The following is a 25,291-nucleotide window of genomic DNA, read 5'->3' as shown; positions in this document are numbered from 1 at the left end:
TGGTTTGCAGACAAAGTCGTTCTTAAGTTTGGCACTCCATGTGCTTCTTCGAGGATATTACTTTAAGAATTATATATATATATATATATATATATACACACAGAAAGACGAGATGTCGTATTACGAACGAATAGGGATAAAATACAGGTGGTCGCTATGCATGCAATTGTCTCTTTCTTATAAAAAGCTAAAATAAAAAGATTTTAAAGGGCGCCAACCCATTCCCCCATAAAAAATATTTCCCGAATTTTTGTTTTACTTTTATCGAATATAAGAAAGATAGAACTTCCAAAAAAGTAAAGTTAAAATGCAACATAGGAATGACCTAGTCAGTCTCCAAAAAGAAGGAAACAGACAAAGGATATCCACCCTTCACGTTATTATTATTAGTATTATTATTATTATTATTATTATTAGTTAAGCTACAACCCTAGTTGAAAAGGCTCTAACATTGAAAATAGCCAAGTGAGAATATAAGGAAACAGATAGCATAAGAGTGAGTGAGTGTCCCCTCAAGAAAGAGAACTCTAACCCTAGACAGAGGAAGACCATAACAATGGTCTGATCTTGGAGTGTTGGCCTCCTTCTAGAAGAGTTGCTTGCCATAGCTACAGTCATAAACAAGTAAGGAGTTGAAATAAGGAAATATATTGTTCCTAGTATGAAGAGAAAACAGAATACATTCCAGACTTGAAATCGCTTAATAAAACACAAGTAATTCCATGAAATCTTTCAAGATGTTTCAGCAACAAATCGATCCTAACCAAACGATATAGAAAAGGTAAGCCATCCAAGAATTTCAAGAATTATGAAAAAATTAAAGAAATCTAATGAAAAATAAACCTATTTTAATGAGAAGAGAGCAAGATAGAAAACATCCTTGAAAATAATAATAAAAAAAAATGCTGCAAATAAAACAAAAACAACAACAACTTAAAAGAGCAATCTCGCGATGAAGCACACGACACATATCGGGGCTAAGTAGTGAACTACATTGCTTGGGCCACAGGGAAACATGATAAAACAGTTGTTGGAACCCAGTGCACCGCAGCTGAGGGCATAGGAAAATCTATACAAAAAATCCCCGCTGCTGGTGCTTCTACCTACTTTTCGCTTCTTCACCTACATATCTGAGGAGTTCTTTGGCATTCAGCGCTCGGAAAGAAAAGAGGATTAGGCCAGGGTGATGGGCAAACATAGCGGCTCATTCTACAATAGAGATACCTCGATTCTCTTCCGATAGGTCTCCTGCATCAATAGGCAAGACGAGAGGGGAATGGAGGCAGCAGAAGAAGAAGAAGTATAGTCAGTAGCATTAGTAAATACGTGGATATGGAAGTAGGGACGTGTATAAGGTATTCATACAAATTAGACCGTTGTATGATCTTTATTTAATCTATGAACTATAGTATAATATATTCATACAAATTGGGCCGTTGTACAAACTCATTTATTCAATCTATGAACTTAAAAAAACTTAGTATAATGAACTGGCATTGAATAAATAAAAAAGGGTTGCTTCAGAATAAACTCTCGAAAGCCACTGGAAATATATAACCCATACAAGTATTCATCGATATCGAAAGAAAACCAATTTGATTATTACTAAAAAAAAATCAATGATTTAACAAAATTCTCACCAGCACGAGTGAATACGTCGATTTAAGTCCCATTTGAATAAATAAATAGTACTTTACGAAAATCACAATACATATGAAATATGCACTATACTGTATAAATGAAACATATGTTTTGATGTTACTGTTTTTAAAATATGCAATTTTAATTATTCATTATTTCTCACTTTGTTTATTTATTTCCTTTCCTAACTGGAATATTTTTCCCTGTTGGAGCCCTTGGGCTAAAATTATAGCATCTTGGTTTTCTAAATAGGTTTGTAGCTTAGCTAATAATAATAATAATAATAATAATAATAATAATAATAATAATAATAATAAGTTATCCGTCTCTTATCTGAATAATTTTAGAATTTACTACATGTCAGCAATAATAATAATAATAATAAATAGCATTATCATCATTATATAATATGACAGTGACATATAACATTCAATCAAAATAAATTAGAATCGATTCATAAAGACTTGTGCTTTCTTTAAATAAACAATTCTTTGCGTTCGACCAATCACAAACGAAAAAAAATATCCAACACAGAGTCCCTTCCGTCTTCAAATATAGGTTAGATTACTTAAGTGTCACACAATCATATACGGAAATATCTAGTTCATAATGAAAATATCAACGAACCATAAAAAAAACTAATAATGTCCCATTTTTTCAATATTTTGAACAAGAAATTATCTAGATAGAGAAATAGCAACTTGAGCTAAGAAATCACTAAATTTACCGGAACTATTTTAACATTTCATAAAAGACTGGTTCATGTAGAAAACTTCACAGATAATATGCACAGCAGTAAACATGCAGTACTTGATCTTTAAAAATACAGAGACCGAGACGTATGATCACATTTCAAAATGGTAAATTCTACGGTAAAGACAACCAGCATTTGACAAACGAGTACACCTGCTGAGTTCATAATACAAAATATTTCCCATCAATCAGGCCGTTTTAAAATCAAAACATTTTCCTTAAAAATTCAGCTACATAGCCTTATCTACTGTTTTCTTTACACGACATCTTTTGTGAAACGCAATTAAATCTAAGAAATTTTCGAAGAGAGTGAAAGATTCTGATGATTTTGAGAAAAACATTTTATTTTCAAAATACGGCATCACTAATCAGTTGAAATCTATCAACACAACTTCCTATATGAAAAGAACATCACCTACCGAGGAATCCTTTGCATTAAAAATTACCGTAAAGCCTTCAATTGCGCGAAACAGAAGAGTAAAAGCCAACTGTATCCCAAATATTACTAACTCCAGGGAGACAACAACCCATCAAAAAAGGGCTCTTCAGCTCACCGTGGTTTTCCCTCCATGATTTTCCCAGGGGAAGCAATCGGGATGTTATCATCAGCTCACAACAGTACAAACTGCGGGACAAGACAGACGTCACTAACATCCATCCGATCGACACTGGCCAGAAGACTTAAGCTAAGCTGCATATTTGGCTGAATCGATATAACCTATACCTGATTCTTCGAATGAAAGAATGTTCGACTGGTGTTAAGAGATTCGGAGTTAGTTGTGGTTAACCAGTGATATGATAATCATTTGCTTGTTTAAGTTGAGTGTAATTTATAAGTAAAAAAGAAAGGAAATGGATCTTTTGATTCTAATTCAATTAAATAAGATATTTCTAATCAAAATAATCCCAGATGTAAAACTTTTTAACATTAACAGATACTTAGATAATTAAATTGAAGAAAAAAAAATCCGTCAAACAATTTTGTTGTTGCCTTTTCCAATTGTACAGTAAGAAATAATAATTGTAACATCTTGAATTCCTACAGGAGTCTTAGCTGTAAGTATATGAAGAAGAATTCTGTTTATCATCATTTACTAGCCCTATACCTTATTGAGAGCTCACGTGCCTAGGCATGTGTACCTAATGTTTACCTTTTGCTAAAACTTGTGGCTCATGTTTATGAGTCAGCCACGCGCTGGGAAAAGTTACCCTTGAGTCGACCATAACCTGCCCCTGAGCAAAACAAATTCATCAATGCCTTATAATAACGAGGTTTCTAGCTCTCAAAATGTCGTTGTAAATGTTGTAATACTCGTAAAACCGGGGAAAACGTCATTGACAAGGAATTCCTCAAAACTACTTGGCGGATCAATAATGAGTTGAATAATAACCAGGAATGTTCTTCGATCCAAAGTTTTAACACGGCAACATCTACTTGCGTAGGCTAAGACTTGGGTTAGACGGATGTCTAAGTAATTTACCTAAGTAACAAATGTACTTAAGTCTGAAGTAGAGACAAAATTATATATATTCTAAAAGTCTGGGAAATTGTATCAGATCACATAAGTCGGATGATTCATATGAAATACTAATGGAATAATGCGAAATACAGCAGGGAAAAAGACATACTTCCAGGGTAGTACATGACAATGGTGGTGAGGAAGTCGCAATAATATCATAGGAAAGTAGTCTGCCTAACGCCTAATGAAAAATTGTAACAGATAGTGTTACGGTAAATGAATAATGGTACAGTTTTAGAATCAATTTGCATTAAGATCTATCAAATGACATTTATTCCATCTTTCTGCGAAAGCACTACCATTTACATCAGTCAACATGGTACCTTCAATACAAATCGTGCTAAAGCTGAAATAAAATGAAACAATAAATAAACGGAACCATCACGGCAAGAATCAATGAACCGAAATCCCAACAAATAGATGTTACTATTACTATATACAATTCATTTAAATATTGTAACATGCAAAGCAAATCACCGAAGCATTACAAACAAACCATCGCGCCAGGGGAAAGAAAGGTCTATTTAACGGAGATGACATATGCTGTACATGAAGCACAATAAGCCAGGAAGAGCGAATCACGAGGAGAGAAATTATACAATCTTGAAAGTATTGAAATCCCGACACACAAGACACCCACATTCGTGAGCATAAAACCGAAGGAATGAAAGTAATATTGATAAAAAAAGAGTTGAGGGAGCAAACCAGGAATCACATTTCAAAGAATATAAGAACTAGAGGAAAATTTCGTTCCTGAGAATATTATACAGGAAGGGTATGTATAAGGTCAAGCAGAATCGTCAGTCTACAGAGAGACGGATGGAAACCTCCAGAGGCAGGGAATGTTTATGACTTGTAAACCTCTCCACCCCCCCCCCCTCACCTCTTCCACGGGTGCCCTCCTTCCCGCCTCTTCAAAAACTGCTATTTAAAACTCGGGAGTTCCTTAGCTTCTTTAAACTAACACGTGAATATACGGGATCGGCCGAGAGGGAGGTAAGAAACAGAAGGGTGAAGAACATAAATACGTTTACATACATATAATTAAAAATAAATATCTACGAGTTACGCATATGACAAGAGAGAGAGAGAGAGAGAGAGAGAGAGAGAGAGAGAGAGAGAAAATGTAATTATGACGAAATTCGTTGAACCGCCAGCTTAGATTTCTGTTCAACGTACCACACTCTTTGTATAAACATAAAAAAAATTGCTAAACAATCCTCGTCTGCTTGGTTCCTTTATAAATATTCTCTCTCTCTCTCTCTCTCTCTCTCTCTCTCTCTCCTCTCTCTCCTAGTTGGAAAAGCAGGATGCTATAAGCCCAGGGCCCCAACAGGGAAAATAGCCCAGTGAGGAAAGGAAACAAGGAAAAACAAAATATTTTAAGAACAGTTACAACATTAAAATAAATATTTCCTATAAAAACTATAAAAACTTTAATAAAACAAGAGGAAGAGAAATTAGATAGTGTATATATATATATATATATATATTATATATCCATAAAATAAAAATTAAGAATTAAATCTCAAGATATGTTTTGTTTCATGTCTCGTGCAATATTCATGTTCGTATGACTATCAGCTCACTCAGCAATATGACACGATTCAGGTGGAATTAGAACAAAGTTCGATCAAAGCTAAATGAAGTGCAAATCCTCCAAACTCAGTATTCCAAATTAGGCAGTCAATAAATTTCTTATGAATATATAATGCAGTGGCGATCTAAGTCATGAAACTTTCAAGTCATCCTTTGGAATAGTTGCCCGAATATCATATTGTATACGAAACAACAAACATTTTTGGGGGCAATACGACTCAGAAAACATGTAAGATGATAGAAAAAAACTATAAAATTCAATTTTACTGCTGCCATGTTTATACGATATACCAATCCACGATATTTCAACATATTCTAGCCTCGAAGTATTTCTCTTCCATAAAGACCATCCTCACATGCTGCTTCAACCCCTTGCCAGTATAAATACCTAAGACGAAACCTCATGCAGACAAAGGTAAGGTACTCCATTAATTTCTAATAACAAATAATATAACCTTGATTTTATGAATGCCATCATCAGTTGTTATCTCTTACGTTTCCAAAGGATGGATGGACCAATATCAAAGGAACGTCTGTGTCAACTATGTGATGACGTGCGTGACATACCAGGTAATTCACGTGACAGAGAGAGAGAGAGAGAGAGAGAGAGAGAGAGAGAGAGAGACGCTATTTACGAATCCATTCCCAATAATAACCAAGACAAATTAAATAGAGATATCCTTCTCCAATCCACAGTCAAAACACTACTAAAATAATCCAATTCGCATTCCGAGACATTAGTTCAATGGAATCGCCATGTGAATGCATGAACCTGTAGGTGCAACCAAACAAATCTACTCACACATTAAAAACAACAATACTCTGTACGAAATGAAGTGGAATTGAGTCACGTGTAAAAACGTATTGAATGATGAGGTTGGCTACAATACTAATATAATTATCTGCTTTTTGAAGATTTCTTCTGTTCCACACACGTAAACAATACACCTTGTTATGTGGGGAACAGGCTAATATAGAGTTATCTACTCCTAAGACAATAAAAAGTGAACAAAAATATCATAAAACTAATAATTTATGACAGGAAAAAAAAGGTCATTTTAGAGACCAAGGAGAATCCATTCTACACATTAAAAAAGTGTCATGAAGCTAAGAGCAAAGTTGAGAGAGAGAGAGAGAGAGAGAGAGAGAGAGAGAGAGATGCAGCGTGCAGCCAACCCATCAAGAATAACAAAGCAGCCCCCAGCAAACGAGATGCGTCTTGAATCATTGAAGAGATGAGTCTGGGCATACACGAGACGAAAGAACAAGAAGCAGACGAGCCGAGTGGTTAGGCTGATGCAAAGCATTCTTCATTAATGAGTCTGTTCGTGCTTTCTCATCTTCGGGCTGTTTTATAAATCACCTGCTGCAAACGGTGGTTTCTTCGCTATCAACAACAGACGATATAATCTAACATGGCTACAGCGTGTGGGTTTAATTGGATGGATTATGCGAACACAGGAAATGGAACGACACGTCCGACATGCATCAATGGATGAAATTGTTGATTTTTACATCACTTTCAGATTTTACTTATAAAATTCTCCATGAGAGAGAGAGAGAGAGAGAGAGAGAGAGAGAGAGAGAGTCAAGTTGCACCAGGCAATAACAACTCCCATCGTTAGCCAGAATCTGTCACATGTGACGGTAATTACGATACAATTAATGAGATATAAAGACAAAATAAGTAAGCGACATTGAAATCATAATAACAGCTGTACGTAAAACTTCATTTACTTTGTAAAAACTTTAATTGAATACTGAAATAAAACTGGGTAGACGTAAACAAGCACTAAGACTCATTATAAACGTGAACGAGCACTAAGATTCGTTATAAACGTTTTACTGTAACCTCATTTTGCACTCCGTAAACAGAAACAAACATCTTGATGTGAATTATTATTTGTTGGAACCCACTTCCTTGATCTAAAGCACAGTGTAAAACCTCTTGTAGTTCTAAATCTTCGACTTGCTTAAGGAATTTGAAATAGTTGACCTTCGACACTATGACTCGTAGGTTAAGAGGCGACATTAAAGATGTGATCATATTTAACATTTCTGAAATTCTCCAACTTTTCTTTGGAGACCCCCTTTGAATTCTCTGATGCATTCCTTTCTAAAACTGGGTCCGCCAAATATCTGGCACATTTCCCTTAACCCTAAAATAACATAGAGTTTAGTCGAAACATTGTAAAACTCATGCATTTTCCTGACTTTACTAGTATGGGACATTTTTCTTTTCGTGATGTCATCTGTGTCATTCCCTGAAACACTAAGAAACCTTGTACGAACAAAGAATATTTTTCATATAACCTGCTAACTTACGCCAATAAATTAAATATTTATGAACCAAAAGCACTTGCTAAAGAATCCTATGATGTCATACTAGTACCCTTGATGTTAGCAGACTAAGAGAGGAGTCGGACATGAATCATTAAATTTGTGGTGAAATATTTAAAATGTTATCAAGGATTATCATTTATGCCTGTGTATCCGCTTCTTGAATCATATTTGGCCGAAACTAACAGGTCAAAACATCGTCTCGATAACAACTTGAAAACGTTCACTCAACCATAAAACAACCTGTTTCAGTATTATGGCAAAGAGAAAAACAAAACAAAATAGTATACAAAATAAGAGAAACCCAACTCAGACGACGCAAAATGCCGGAGTTGAAATATGTCGATGAAATGATAACACAGGAGAACTCAGACAACTTTCTTTTGCATTAGGCAAACAGCAAGAACCAATTTCTCCGTCCGCTTCCGGGTCTGGTGCTCCATGGCTCTCGTCATGTAATCCTTTCTCCTTCACCTCTTCTATTCGTTTATAAAAGTGGAATGAAAGTCGCCTGCCAGGGAAAGAAAAATAAAGGAGAAACGTCGACAAGACGGGAAAAAGTTCCACATGAATTTTACCTCTTGCTGACGAGACACTTCCTAAAATTAACGGTCAATGCTGGTTATCTTTGCAATATAAATGGTGACTTTTAAGGGAAAATGCCTCTTTAAACAAACGTTTCAAGAACTTAAGTCCAAATCAATAAATCTACACAAAATACCTAAAAACATGTAACAAATTTAATTTTTTTTTTCACTCTAATACTTGACCTACATAAAATCAGAGAGAGAGAGAGAGAGAGAGAGAGAGAGAGAGAGAGAATGACGTGGTGAAATGAGGCCACTGGAAAGGATGCCAGTGATCCAAGACATATCATCTCACACATCTCAAGATAAGAGGCGGTCCCCTGGCAGGGAAAAAAAAAAAAAAAAAAAAAAAAACCAAGCAAACCAGGTAGCTCAGGTCCCTAAATAATAAAAGCATAAATAATATACAACTAGATATAAAACTTACAATGCATTGTCATATAACTTCCGTCAATGTAACATTCCTGTTGTGTGAGCAGGTTTGTAGTATCATGAATTGATTTTATACTTACAACACCGATTTTATACACAGAGGTATGGATATAATCAAAAGGCATGAATATACAGGGGTTGGGGAGATATACATAGTAAGTATGCATACACAAGGATTGGGGGAGATAATTAGAAGGTATGAATAGGTAGGAGGTGGGGATATACAGTATAGTAAGTATGAATACACAGGGATTGGGGAAATATTTAGAAGGTATGAATACGCAGGGGGTGGGGGGATATACAGTAAAATAAGTATGAATACACATGGGGCGTAGATATATTCAGTGTATGAAATCAAATTTACCTACTTAGGACCAGTCATAAAGAAAAAGAAAATGGCGACTCAGCCATTCCCTTGTTCAGCATCAACCATATACCTTGAATACAGCGATTTCTTTTCCAAAAAGATTACCTTGCAGAGAACGTTATAAATGGCACAGGGATAAACAGAGCTGAGGGGGGAAGAAGCTTTCGACCAGAAATGAACGACTTCAATTAACGAGACGCGGGAAAAAGGTCAGTTTCTTGCACCTTCAACAGGTACACGACACGACTCCACTTTCCTTTTTCTTCCTAAACTTTCTAGACATTTTCTTTGAAGAAAAAACTAATACTTATATATATGGTGCATAAGTGTATATACACACATATAAATATGTATACCGTATATATATCATATACATTGTGTTTTTAACACTCTATGAATACGAATAACTTTGAAAAAAATGTAAAATAGGAAAACTTAAAAACCCTATACTATATATTACCTTACACCAACAGTGATCCCGGCATGTATTAGTAAAGGTAAAAATATGACTTTCACAATCTCTTAATTTGATAAACACAACCGCATACATACATACAAATATATACATACATATATATATATATATATATATAATACTTTAGTATGACACCATCATACGCATGCTTTTCACTGGCTATGGTAGATCACATGGTACACCTAATTCCCAGCTTTAAAGAATCAAGGGTTTTTAATGAAGTTAGCATTAGCCGTTCCACTTCGCTGGGTAATCGAATTTGAAGGACGTCACTGGTGACCCAAAATTCATATTTAATGGCATACGAGAACTAGGTCACCTACTAATACATACATACATATATATATATATATATATATATATATACATATATATATATATATGTTTATATGTATATGTATATATATAAAATGCGTGTGTATGAATCAAAGTAATGGGATTTCGTACCTTTTATCCACTCTGGCTGAAAGGCACCTCTTTCGATCTACCGTCAAGTTAACAGATTGACAATGAATTTTCACTGGGGGAGCCCAAGTTGTTCTCCCTTTAAAGTTATATATATATATATATATATATATATAATATATATATATTATCATTATTATTATTATTATTATCATCATCATCATTATTATTACTAGCTATAAACCTAGTTGGAAAAGCAGGATTCTACTAGCACAAGGGTTCCCATATGGAAAATAGACCAGTGAGGAAAGGAAATAAGGTAATAAATAATTATATGTTATTTGTAATGAATAAAAAGCATTAAAATATCTTACTATCATTAACAACATTAAAACAGATGGCATAATATAAACTATGAGGAGTGACTTATGCCATCCAGTTCAACATAAAAACATTCACTGCAAGTTGAACATCTGAAGTTCCATTGATTCCACTGCCAGATTAGTTAAGATTCCACAATCTGAACACATCTGGAATAAAACTTCTAGAATACTGTGTAGTATTGAGCCTTAAGATGGAGAAGACATGGCTGTTAGAATTAACTGCATACCTAACACTACGCACAGCATGGCACAATCAGAGAAGATCTGAATGTAAAGAATGAAAAATCTTATGCAACATGCATAAAGAACTAAAGGAATGCCAGTGTCAGAAATTAATATCCAAATCAGGAATAAGAAATTTAATACCCAGCACGTTTTTGTTCAACAAATAAAGATCGAGATTCAGCAGCTGAAGACGACAGGAGAATATTCGAAACAATGTAGATAAAAAAAAAAAATCCGGATAGATTTATCATCGAAAATCTTAAAAGTTTCTCCCAGTAAGACAATTTTCTGTGCAATTGAATAAGAAACGGACCGAATGTTTTTCTCAAAAGTATACATACATATACAGTATATCATTATATATTATATACGCATACGCATTTTATATATGTATGTATATATATATATATATATATATATATTATATATATATATATATATATATATATATTTATATATATATATATAAATTAGAGAAACCCAAATTATAAAGAAATCTAAAGGTCATCGGTTCAACGGTTATTCAACTGGAATACTAAAACAACCGTTTCCCACGAAAAACCGGATTTAGGATTCAGGGTCAACTTCTGCGTTTGAAGGCCAGTGCCATGGACGGCCATTTGCGTAAGCATGGCACTGACCTGCTTTATCTATGCATCCGTTTGCTCTTCGATCCACACCTCATTTGATGTTTCACTGAAGAAGACCTTCTAATTTCCTAATGAGCTTTTGGTCGTAAGAACACATTTAATGTCTTTATCTCAAAACGACATTATTAAGCATCTTAAATCATCAATTCGCTTCTCACAGATTGGATAATTTTTATACATTAATATAATAAAGCGAGAATAAATTTCCTACGCCCTTTCATTATACAGTAAGTGAACACTATTTAGTAATATTTCACTAGTTAATGATAAAAAAACGTTAGCAATAACTGGATTTACAGACATGAACACATACGAACAATTCCACTAAATGACAGTCTAGTTGGTGAACGTAATATCTGCTAATCCTAGCTAGAGATAAGGTCCCCAAGTTCGTGTGAACTAAAGGGACACAACTGTAAAGAACCTGGTCTTGTTCCAAGATAATTATACGCTCTATATCAATCTTTCGTAATTTATAAAATCTAAGTTACTACCGAGAGTATCTTCTAGGAAAGTACAATAATCACAAACTGAATTATCAAGCAAAAATTTTATGCCCCTCCATAAGTGTATTGACTTTCCTGGCAATAACATGACGGGTACGACACCCAAAAATAAACTTATTTCCTCACCTCACCTTGCGACATAAAATCTTTATTACTTCCCCTTTTTTTCACAGATGATAAATTCCTTGAATATTCAATCCTTCAAGTAAAGGGAGACACCATTAGAGTGTCGAGCAAAACGGCGTTTAATGTACTTCCGCATCTAGTTAGAAAGGTCACCGACCCCTAAAATCCCAAAAGCCTTCCAACACTAACCTATCCCCCTGTCCCCGTCTCATCGCAAAACAATCATCAACACATTGCCAAAATTGATTCTGTGTGTGTGTGTGTGTGTGTGTGTGTGTGTGTGTGTGTGTGTGTGTGTGTGTGTGTGTGAGAGAGAGAGAGAGAGAGAGAGAGAGAGAGAGAGAGAGAGAGAGAGAGAGAGAGAGAGAGAGAATCTTCTTCGCACTTCAGAATAAGCCTTCATTAAAAGATCCTCCGAAACACGAGGTTCTTACATTATTTTGTTAAACAAAGACATAATAAGAGGGAGGAAAAACACAGCTCATTTAGCAGAACAAAGTCGGGAATTCCAGCTACCCACCATTATATTCCAACATTAAGAGGAAAGAAGGCTAAGAGAGGGGAGGAGCGACAAGCACAAAAGAAACGGAAACAAAGTAACTACAGTTTACGCAAATAATGCGTATTACGTTGACAAAACCTCCATAAAATGAAAACTAATGAAGTACGAACAAATGCAACTCACAGTTCAAAGGCAATGAGAGAGAGAGAGAGAGAGAGAGAGAGAGAGAGAGAGAGAGAGAGAGAGAGAGAGAGAGAGAGGGGGGGGGATTCACATATTGATCCCGACGTGGCAACAAGGTTCTGGGCCATCCTACCCCCCTGTCTCCCTGGCTCCCCAAAGCTCCCGATATACGCCGGCCGATTCAGCTGTTGCCCGTGGACCGCTTTAACTTAATAACCTATTACCAGCACCATGTTTGCCGCCCACATATATATACGCCTCCTAACCACTTTACCTACTTGGAGACCTCTGGGTGACCTCTGGTCACCAACCGAGTAACCTATCTTGACCTTCAATAGTCAGTCAGTGACCCAATCCACCACTACTGAAGACTGGATTGGAATTCGAAACCTTTTCTAAACAGTATCTTAAAATTAACTACTTCAAATAGAAGTTTTGTGTTTTTTCACTTCATAAACACAAATAAAAATACAAATTTTACTTAATCTAACCTCTACCCTTATAAGCCAAAGCGCTGTTTTTTAAAAAGAAAACAACCACAAAAAGATTTCAGGCCAAAAGATTTTGTAGCCGAAACCTTTTCAATTTCTTAAGCTAAATCAAAAGGAAAGTTTAAACTCCAACAATCTAAAGTCAACATCCCAGTTTATAAACTTCATTGTTTAGCAAACTTTCTCAATTTTCCTTTGTTTATTTGTTTGTGTGTGCGTATGTGTGTGTGATAGCATATTATTCCTGACAAGTATGTATAGTGTACATACTGTATAAGGGGAATTATGAACCCCATCCATTGAAAAGTAAGATACTTGATCTAACGGCTCATTAAAGATGCCATGTCAAAAGAGTATTGTGGGACATCCCACAGGGAAATACGTTTTCAAAATTAAACGTTTTCGCCGTTTTCATACCCCACGTTACTATGATGTTCAGGATATCACTTTTACAAAAATCTTTTAAAAGATCAATACATTATAGAAATTATTTGTAAATGAAAATGTCATTTAGACTAGTGTATTACAAACTTACAACGTCGAAATGATTGAGTTTAGAAATAGGGATGGGGAACCTACGGCCTTAAGGCTGCACGTGGCTTTCTGAACCATCAAGTGCGGCCTTCTACGGCCTTTGATATATGTACAGTATGTGTAGTATATATCTGCTTTGACACTGAATATTGTGTGTTTGAAATCATTCTACTGTATGTACACACATACAAATATGTACACACAGACAATAGGAAAGTTGTGTTCAGTTATGTACCTGCCAGAGAATGGAAGCAATTTTTCCTTGAATTCAATGAATCCTAACTTAATACAACTAGCAGTTGCAGTGAGTAAGTGATTTAACGTATGATGGACGAGAGGGTTCCTGTTTTGTCCATCTCCTCACTGTGATCTATGTTAGTTTTAGATGAGTCAACAGGTTCCAGATTTTTGGCATAAACATATTTATTTGTGCTTTCACTGATGAGTTTTGATTGTATGAAAAACAGCTTCCCTTGGGTAACCTTAACGCAAGGACAAGAGGAACAGACATTTCAACAACTTCAATAAGTAATGTCACAAAGGACTAAATTTTACCTCATTATAATAAGTTATGCACTGATGGTGTTCCAGCTACGATGGCTAAAAAACTAGAGATTTATTGAATATCTTAAGAAAGCAAATAATTCATTTTTTCAATGAAAACAGCTAAGTGTGTTTAAACAGATACAATTTTTTACTGGGATGTTGCATTTTTATGAGATGTGATTGTTTAAAAAGTACCTATTTGCCAATATAAATATTTGAAAAGGTTATATTGTTGATATTTATAAGCTATATTTCCCAATAGATTAATATTATTTTATTTATCACTTCAATACAAAGAACCTACTTGCTTCACTAAAGTAATTTGAAATGACATGCTTTCGATATTATTCATTTACTTACAGTATTTTGAAAACTACCCAAACTTGAATGAAATATTTTAAAATTTAGTTTTCAATATAATTAATTTACTGATTACTTTTATAAAAAGTACTTAATTAAAATATTTGAAATTGTAATGCTTTAAATTTTATAAACCTGTCACTCTTTCTTTGGATTACTAATATATTACTTGGAGGATAAAATAACAAACAAAATTCTATGCGGCCTTGGGGAACATTAAGGAATTGCAAGATGGCCTTCATCAAAAAAAGGGTTCCCCACCCCTGGCACTTTAAGATGAACATAGTACAGCATCTAAAATGGTAAAAATAGAAATAAAAAACACAAGCTATATCTACGTTTTAAACGTCTTTATAAACAAATTAGGAATAAAATAAAATGTTTTAATAAATGGTTAGTGGTCGTTGAAAACCACCGCGGTAAAATGTAAAATTAAGGGGTAAGAACAAATATCCTATAAGGTAATTGCATCACCTTAGACTTAACATATCCTACCGGGTAATACAAGAGAGAGAGAGAGAGAGAGAGAGAGAGAGAGAGAGAAGAGAGAGAGAGAGAGAGAGAGAGAGAGAGAGAGAGAGAAGCGAATCTACCCCCATGAAAAATCCACTGAAAACATTTCTCCTAATTACCTTAATTAAGCAACGAAAACTCAACATAACCCATTGACAGCTCTTGCAGATACATTCGGAGGAAACCACTTGAGAGACACTATTACTGGTTCATGCCATTCGTCACTATTTACTGCTATCTATCTTAGTAAATAGAAATAGGGTACGAATCTGCACATTCACACACACATTACCATTATTATTATTATTATTATTATTATTATTATTATTATTATTATTACAAACCAAGCTTTAACCCTAGTTGGATAAGCAAGATACTATAAGCCCAAGTAATCCAACAGGAAAAAAATAGCCCAGTGAGGAGCTACAAGAGAAGTAATAAATAATCAAGATAAAATATTTTAAGAACAGTAACAACATTAAATTAGAATCTGCTGTATATAAACTATGAAAACTTCAAAACAAAGAAGAGGAAGAAAAAATAAGATAGAACAGCGTGCCCGAGTGTACCCTCAAGCAAGAGGACTCTAATCCAGACAGTGGAAGGCCATGGTACAGAGGCTATGGCAGTACTCAAGACTAGAGAACAGTGGTTTGATTTAGAGTGTCCTTCTCCTAGAGGAGCTGCTAGCTTAACCACAAACAAACACACACACACACACGCACACACACACACACATATATATATATATATATATATACATATATATATATATATATATATATATATATTATATATATATACTGTATATATATATACTGTATATATATTATGATGACCCTATTAACCATACTGAAATGCTGGATTTAGTCGACGTTAGCCCCCCGGTTGAATGATGCAGAGCTTTATTCGTGGTTGTTGGATCCTTGGATAGCTCTCAACCTAACGCTCACTGGTCTACCCAGCTGTGAATGAGTACCCTTGCCTGCTAGACTCAAGAAAAGGGGCCTGGGGGATAGCAAGCTCATCTCTAAACACCTGCAGGGAAACAAATGACCTTACCTTTCTCATTCTGGCATCACAGCTAAAGAAGAAGGAGTACACATACATTCATACATACATACATACATACATACACACACACACACACACATATATATATATATATATATATATATATATATATATATTTATATATATATATATATATATATATATATATATATATATATATATATACATACTGGATATATTATCATCATTGACCGTAACTAGTGAACCGCAGGACAAAGTCCTCAGACATGTCCTTCCACTTGTGTTTGTTTATGGTTCGTCAGTTTATAACAGCAAATTTTCTTAGCTTGTCAATCCATCGTCTTTCTCTCTTTATATAAATACATATATATACATTGAGAGAGAGAGAGAGAGAGAGAGAGAGAGAGAGAGAGAGAGAGAGAGAGAGAGAGAGGAGAGAGAATACTCTATATCCTTACAAATTAATCGAATAACAAAATAACATACACATAGCATAACTGCCCCGTAATTTACCCATCAACATTATCGTGCAAGAGGATATTCAGCATATTCCCGTAAATCGTACATTTTGACAGCTTGCTAAATTAATTAAAATGTCTAGCAGTTACACAATAGTTATGAAACACATAATGAAATGATATGAGCCTTTATAGGTCTCTATACGCAAAGTTTTTCATACGACTGCATGTGTACTTTATAATATAATTATATGAGTCTTTATAGGTTTCAATAACGCAAAGTTATACGCATGACTGCATGTGTAAGATAGTTATACTTCCCGTTGTGCATGCGTATAATAAGTATGCCTTATTCATTTCAATTAATATGGTTACCTTGAGAATTAAATAGCCGACTCAAACATCCAAGTATTAAGGTCCACCCAAAAAGAAAGCATTTTATTGCTGGGAGAAAAGGCTCTCACAAAAAGCAATCTTTCCCCACTCGACAAGATTCAACAAAAAGGATATACGATGTCGCGTATTGCAATGTCAGTGAATAGCTCTGGTGAAAAGAGAAATCTCTCTCTCTCTCTCTCTCTCTCTCTCTCTCTCTCTCTCTCTCTCTCTCTCTCTCTCTCAGGAGGGGTACAGACGGGCACATTCCTAAAAACTGATATTGTCTGTGTTTACTTATGCAGTAAATTAGATACTTAGTAGTTAGCCAACCGTTGAGGGTCGCAGTTAGGGTGAAGAGAGAAAGAGAAAAAATAGAAAAAGTGACGTGATTGACTCACTTCGTCACGATATATTATATATATATATATATATATATATACACACACACATATATACACACAAACACAAGCAACTTTAGGTCTATGTGAACTGAATTCCAATTCAAAATTGGGTCAATAGCTATTTTGTTGAGCTGATTGAGAAAGTTTCCTTACATAGTTCATCTTTTATTTCGCCCTTTAAAATATTTATTTACCCTTATTTATTTTATTTTTTCTCTCTATTTTCTCTCTATTTACTTCTCCGTTTCTTTTTTTGCACTGCCATATCTTTATTTGTGTCCTTGGAATGCGGTCTTTTACTACTTTTAATAATATTAATAGCATCCGTTATAATATTAACAACTGACCATAAATACAATCCAAAAACCTTTCTAAATCTAAAAAGAGTACAAGACGTTCACCCTTGCCATACAAGAAATGCCAGCAATACTTATAACTCGGAATTATATATAACCAAATATAGTTGACGACGAGAATCTTTCTCAAGCTTCTTCGCTTTTACTGAAATTGTACCCCGGAGCTTTGCAATCACTCCACGCCACATTTCACCATTAGAGCTCCCGGCCCTGTGAAGTCAAAAGTTTACTCGGCACACAATTCAAGCATTGAGTCTCTAAGGCGGGTTTGGCCTTACATAGGAAAGATATGGCAAGGAGATCGAGACCAATTTGGGGCCATTTGCAGCATGAAGGGTAATATATAAGGCAAGTCGTAGAAAAGTTCTAAGACCTTTTTAATGTTGTTACTGTTCCTTAAAAGACTTTATTCTAATTTTCCATAACTTATGTATTTTATTTATTTCCTTATTTCCTTTCCTCACTGGGCTATTTTCCCCTGTTGGAAATCTTAGGCTTTTAGCATCCTGGTTTTCCAACTAGGGTTGTAAACTTAGCTAATAATAATAATAATAATAATAATAATAATAATAACTGGCTAAGTTTCTAGGAATAGGGAAAATCAGTAGCTTTGAAAATAGAGTAAAAGGGGTAATTAATCCTACCAGGATATCAAAAGAGAGAGTAAGCAGGATAATTGGTATAAGTGAAGGGAGTAACTGCATTAAGAACTTCTTTATTGGCATGACCCTTTTTCTCCTTTCGAAAAGGCTTGGCACTCGAAGTCAGTTTCGTTTATCCCCACGGGTTCTTTTCAGGTTGGCCCTATGCGTGTTATGGCATGTTCTTCGGAGATTTATTTTTTTAAACCTTAGTTATTTATTACACAATTAAAATAATGCAAAACCTCAAAGTTATCGATTTCTTTTCAAATTAACTCGAAATTACCGCAAACTAACATTCTTGGTCGGCACATACTGCATTTTATTTAAAAAAAAAAAAAAAAAAAAAATTACATGAAGAATTATGAGCAAAAATCGTGCTAGTCAAAATGAAAACGAACTAGAATTAAAGTGAACTTTCTGAGAGTTTAGTAAGTGTTTTCTACAAGGTACATTACAGAATGATGATAATGGATATAACAACCTGTAAAAAGCGCTGAACGTTTTATTAGGGTGAGTAAAAAATTATATTAGGCAATTTACAATTACTAAAGTTCAAGGCAAGTCAACTAAAGACGTCCATGCGTCACGTACCATTAACAACCCCCCCCCCCCCAAAAAAAAAAAAAAAAAAAAAACCTTACCACACATCAGCCAAAGCTCAAAAAAAAAAGAAAAAAAAATGCAAGAGGACTAAATATAGCAACGCAACATAAAAGGGAAGTCTCACTGTTTTTAAATCCTATCTTATTCATTGATACCATATTGCGTAATAATCATCTCGTCTAAATGTCAAAACTTAGGATTACGATCAGACTAAAAAGACTAAGAGAAAATATTGAGACTTAATATAGATTATAGATCAATATATATGATATCACATGCATCTTGATAATAGCAACCTGGCAATATCGGAAAAGATATCATTTCAGGGTGATTTAATAAGGGTTAAAAATGTCATTGTTAAATGCATCCAGATTATAACAAGATCAGGCTACAATGAAAAATAATTACATAATTTTGAAAACTGTATGTTGAAAATATAATATATGAAAGGAGACCTAAATGAAATATGATAAAAATTAACCACGTAACACCTCCCCTATAAATTAAAGAGGAAGTGACTGGTTTTATATATATATATATATATATATATGTCACGCTCAGCTATCTCCGTCCCTCGGCCAGGAGAAAAGGGAGAGAAGTCATACCCTGGAGCCAGGGTGGTGCGTGTGCGTGTATGTGCATATCTATCTAATTTATCCTTCATTTCTGACGGGTCGCGTACACTAGCATAAGAAGAATAAACATCTTCATGATGTAAAAAAAATCACCCTTACCATTGATCAATGCAATAACCTAATACTAATTTATTGATATGGCAACTTTCGCAAGGCAACATTCAACTTCAATATCTCTCTCTCTCTCTCTCTCTCTCTCTCTCTCTCTCATCGCCAATATATTCACAAAGATGTCATTTCATGTCAAAGATTAAACGTCGGGACCGCTGGAGAAGTTCGTAATCATCCGTCGAGATGTCACAGTGAAAAGGGTATTCTTCCTCCTCGAGATACCTGCAAGACGATCACCTCACATTTTTCGTACCATTTTAAGGCTCGACCAATTGGAAACCTTTGCAGATAACACACACAAAACAAACACACACACACACACACACACACATATATATATATATGTATGTATATATATATATATATATATAAACATGACTATTTATTTATATATGAGTGAGTGTATACTTGTGGCCATAAATGACATACATAGACATTGTATGTATGTATGTATGTATGTTTGTATGAATATATATATATATATATATATATACATATATATATATATATATATATACATATATATATATATATATATACATATATATATATATATATATATATTGTGTGTGTGTATGTGTAAAAAAATTATCTTAACAATTAAAAAGTATTCAGAAAAAGAAAGATGTTATTGAAAATAATGGCAACCTTCTCATTAATACAATATCAAAACCATTTCCATTCCTTTAAATATATAATCAAGCATAATGAACTGCATCTTTAGCTACTAGGCTGCTTCACCTCGCTTTTCAAGGACAATCAATGACAAGACGTTGATAATCACACATGCTTAGTTCCTATGCTTTGAATATTCATCCTCTCTCTCTCTCTCTCTCTCTCTCTCTCTCTCTCTCTCGTACACACCCAAACACCTGATGGTCATTCCTGCACGACCTATCGGCTCCAGCAGGTGCGGAGAGAATCCTGCTGAACCTGGGTCAAACCACCAACACATCCGCTTGACCGGATCTGGGAGTCTGGTAATTTTATCTCGTAAAACTCTTACAACCTTTTAGGATTATGTCAAGTAGACCTCGGGAAAACTTGAAATACCTATTGCTATAAATGACTGAAACTTTTAAGTACATCAACCTATGTTGAATTCATAACAGTTACATAACAAATAAATTCAATATTGTCATCATGAATATATTCTTCCTGAGAGAGAGAGAGAGAGAGAGAGAGAGAGAGAGAGAGAGAGAGAGATATTCCTTTCAGTTAATAACAGAGAGGTTAATGCCTTATTTTGTAGACGTCTAAGAACCACGAAGGAATAAAAGACATTTGAAGGGGAGCGAGGAGAAAACAAAAGGAGACATCAGATGACTGATACTTATAATTCATGTCACATATGGACTTCACATATTAGAACAGGGGGTCGTCGTATCTCCTTATTACAGCACATGACACACCAGACAAGCGCAAAGTCATGAATACCAAATGCATAAAACCCAGCTGATAATGGACGGTGACGCTGTTGCTCATACAAATGAACCATGACATGAATAAACCACGTATAAATAAGAACGAACGACTAGACTAAATCTAAGCTACTTTAATCTTCTCTTTCATAGCCAGGACAAAAGTACAATAATTATCCTTATTAACATAATTCAAGAAACGGTCGACATTGCTGTATATATCATGACTACTTAGGCTGAGATGTTAAAATTAATTTCAGCCCTGGAGGTCATCTTCTATCAAAACAAAAGGCCCTTTCAGTGAACAGAGTGTATTTAAAAATACGGTAAGTCTGGCGTAACGTATCAGATACAATAAAAAGGAATAGCTCCCATTCAATGCAAACTGATCTGAAAAAGAAAAAAAACAACACTAGAGATAGTAGTTCTTTGCAGGAATTCTTGAAATAACATTTAATTGGAACGGGAAGTTTAGTAACCTTGATCTGTGAATGAAATGTAACTCAGAACTTGTGCAACCTTTACAACCATTTCAAAAATACTAGACATGATATCCTTTGAATGGTTTCATCCCCATAGGAGAAGGATTACCTCGTCGAGGCCATCCTCCCGTTATGACGGAGATTGGCCCTCACGTCTGTTTTCTTCTTACAGCATCTCTTTCTCTATCGACCCATTCTGCGACCAGCCACGGTCGGCTAACAACTAGGTACATAATTTGCTGGTCAAGTGAACAGGGGAATTCTCAGTTATTAGAAAAGCACCCTTCTGTTCCCCCGTGTCCAATCCGAGACTCGAACACGGTATCCCAGACATGCCACCTAGGCACAGGCATGCTAAGAAAGCGCCATGATGAGAGAGAGAGAGAGAGAGAGAGAGAGAAAGAGAGAGAGAGAGAGAGAGAGAGAGAGAGAGAGAGAGAAGGGGGTAATACATTAAAAATACACATATTTTATACTTTGGGCTAATAAGGACCTCGAAACGCATCAAAAATATAAGGCTAAATGATATACTTATTCCATCTCCATTTAAAAAAAAACAACGGGTAAAAAATGTAATTGAATCTCGGTAAAAAAAGCTCTCGAAGAACATCACAACTTTAATTATCGTTCAAGTTTAATCTGTCTGTTAGCATTTCTAATTATTCACTAAGTCTTTTGTTTCAAAGAAATTCTAATATGTAAATATGTATACGAACAAGAATATATTTCAAGAAACTAAAGACTTTGAGAAGATATAAAAATGAAACTGTTTTTGTATAAACCAATGGAAGCTCCATTACCACCAATCAAGATACAATATCAGGGATCATTAAAACCTGTGTTCGTGGGAAGACATAAAGAAAACTTCAAGGGAATGTACGAATCTCTTGTTTCCCCAACTTTCCAAGCAAGCTGAAATATTAAAAACCTCTGGAGAGGCTAGCTTTTCTTCCCGGAAAAGGTTATCAAGACGAGCATAAGAGGTAGGATATCTTTCCAGACCTTTATCCCTGACGTTGAAGGAGGCCTCTCCAGACAGAAAGAATCCTACAGACACCACACCCCATCCCCATTCATTCTTTTAGTCCAAGCCTCCCCTGGGGGGAAAACGAGAGCAGCTCGAGGAAGAGGTGGATATGAGGATCCAGGTGGGGAGAGGAAGAGGGGTGAGGGGGTGAGGGAAGTAGGAGGAGGAGAATAACAGGAGGCTAAGGAGATGGGGGAGCTGGAGTTGGGAGGACTAGGTGGATGACTTTCTAGCCGGTTACCTAATACAAAAGTTTCTTCTTCCGCAAACAAGAATAAAATTTGGGTCACATAATGTAGTTATTTCATATTAACTTCTTTGCAGGTGTAAGGAATGATATAAAAATATTCATAAACGTCTTCATTAACTATTACTAAAATTGAAAGGCAATCATAAATGACCCATTCGACTAGGACAAGTATAACTTGAGATCTACCTGGAACAACTTTAGTATACATTATATTCCGTCTAATACAAGACAATACGAACATAATGCATGTGTATTGAATGTGCAAAGAAGGAAAAAAATGAATAATGAATGATCTGGAAGAGAATAAAGATGGGAACAGTGCAACAATGGCACCGCTACACCCTTTTCATATCCCCTGCCTGATAGGGATATGTTGCAAAACAAAAGAATTGCCCTACACTCTCTCCCCTTAACCTGATCATCGGTAAGGGCTTATGCAGAGACAGGCAGCCAGATAGAGACTAGTGTGAATTAAGAGAGATGTGTCCACATAAAATTCTCTCTCTCTCTCTCTCTCTCTCTCTCTCTCTCTCTCTCTCTCTCTCTCTCTCTCATAAGCTCTGCACACTACTTGGCACAGTACTAGTTCCAAGACATGATTATAATGAATCGTGACATAATTTTCTGCTTTAGCAATGACATCACCATTAATCAAGTGGGAGAACCACGAATTTTCTCTTCATGGTAAACATAACAATGTCATCTTATCAATATACTATACAGTGTTATGATGTAATTATTCTAAATAGGATATTTGCACGTAAAAAATAAATAGCCTACTGATGCACATTTACTAACAAAATTACCCACAAGTATAAATTCAAATCCAAGTGTGAACACACGCGTACGCACAGAAACATACATACAGGTAAATACACAAACAAATATACACACAATTAAGTATATACTGTATTTATACATACAAACATGCATATATATATATTATATAAAAATGTGTGTGTACATATATATATGTGTGTATACATATATGTGTGCGTGTGTATGTGTTCGCGCGCGCGCGCGAGTATATACGACTTCAAATCCCTTTTCCTGGGATGGTCTCCTCCGAAGAAAATCCCCTGAAGAAAATTGTCTCCAAACTCATATTAGTTTAGTACAAAAACCTTTCCCACCCACAACGACCCCCCTCCCCTTTCCATATTCTAACCCTCCTCCGCCCCTTCCCTTCAAAATCACCCCCCCCCCCCCAACGGAATGTTGTACGCCAGTCCAGCCACGCCCCCTTTGGAATTCCCAGTGACACATGGAACTCTTCCAGACAGCATCCTGGACGATGCCAAACTCTACACCGCCAGAGAGAGAGAGAGAGAGAGAGAGAGAGAGAGAGAGAGAGAGGAGATAACAAATCTAAGGGCCATTGCTGTTCCACAGAGCCCGATTGCATAAGAGCCTCACAGGGGAAAACAAGGCAACCATCTCTCTCTCTCTCTCTCTCTCTCTCCTCTCTCTCTCTGTCATCTACTGTGGAAGTGCCACAGTTCCGGTATACATTCCCGAGCGAAGGAGCTTCTGCACTTGAACCGATTAAAATGCAACTGGCTTGAAAACGTCCCCCGCCGATTCTTTGTCACAATATGAACAGCACCGACTTCGTCAGGAGACGCTAAAGGTCCTCCTCCTCCTGCGACAAGTCCCCTTCCGCTTTCCACACCCACAGAACCAAGACTGAGATGGGAGGAGGAGGTTGCTGCTGCTGTTGCTGCTGCTACTGAAGCTCCTCCTCCTATTTCTCCTCCTCCTCCTCCTCGTCCGATCTACTGCCGTGGCTGCTGCCACTACCACCATCAACATCACCACCTCCACAACCACCTAACCTCCACTTCCAACACCATAACCAACTTCTCAACCATTATTCTCTCTCTCTCTCTCTCTCTCTCTCTCTCTCTCTCTCTCTCACCACCACACCCTTTATCTCTTTCATTTTCAATCTTCGTTTCTCTATATTTAGACAAGTTATCCCGTTTTCCTCCCCCCAAAAAGCTAATCTGAACATCTACAAATTTCCCAGGGAGAGGAAACATCTCAAACCAATATTTTTCCATTTTCGAAAACCCATCGTCCAAGTTAAATCGAAAATAATGTCACTCGAAACAACGTTCATTTTTTGCTCTTATTCATTCTTAACATTGGTCCATCACATGGTCTGTCTCTCCTTTTCCCCTTTAACAGTGTCGGTGTCCTGCCCATGCCCTTCCCCAACAGCTTTTCCCTTACCTTTGGTTCGCTGAAACAGAACGCACGAACATATTGAAACAGTATAACCAGCACAAATGTACAAACACACTTATAACTGAAAAGAACTATAAACATATATACAAGCCTATACACATC

General features: G+C 35.6%; 1 protein-coding gene across 3 annotated transcripts in view; it reads right to left on the bottom strand.

Annotated features, from left to right (window-relative positions):
- dock (SH2/SH3 adaptor protein dock) overlaps positions 1-24,660 on the bottom strand; it is a 67,270-nt gene extending 42,610 nt beyond the window's left edge. The window contains exon 1 of one of the 3 annotated variants that reach the window (XM_068388486.1): positions 24,550-24,660. The gene's annotated coding sequence lies outside the window, so the exon portion shown is untranslated. Of the gene's footprint in view, positions 1-24,545 lie in introns of all 3 variants that reach the window. The other 2 variants (XM_068388488.1, XM_068388487.1) reach the window with 2 other exon arrangements.
- Between the last annotated feature and the right edge of the window lie 631 nt (positions 24,661-25,291).

Source organism: Palaemon carinicauda, chromosome 15 (genome assembly GCF_036898095.1).
Source record: "Palaemon carinicauda isolate YSFRI2023 chromosome 15, ASM3689809v2, whole genome shotgun sequence".
NCBI classification, from domain to species: domain Eukaryota; kingdom Metazoa; phylum Arthropoda; class Malacostraca; order Decapoda; family Palaemonidae; genus Palaemon; species Palaemon carinicauda.
This window is presented reverse-complemented; position numbering and strand designations above follow the sequence as displayed.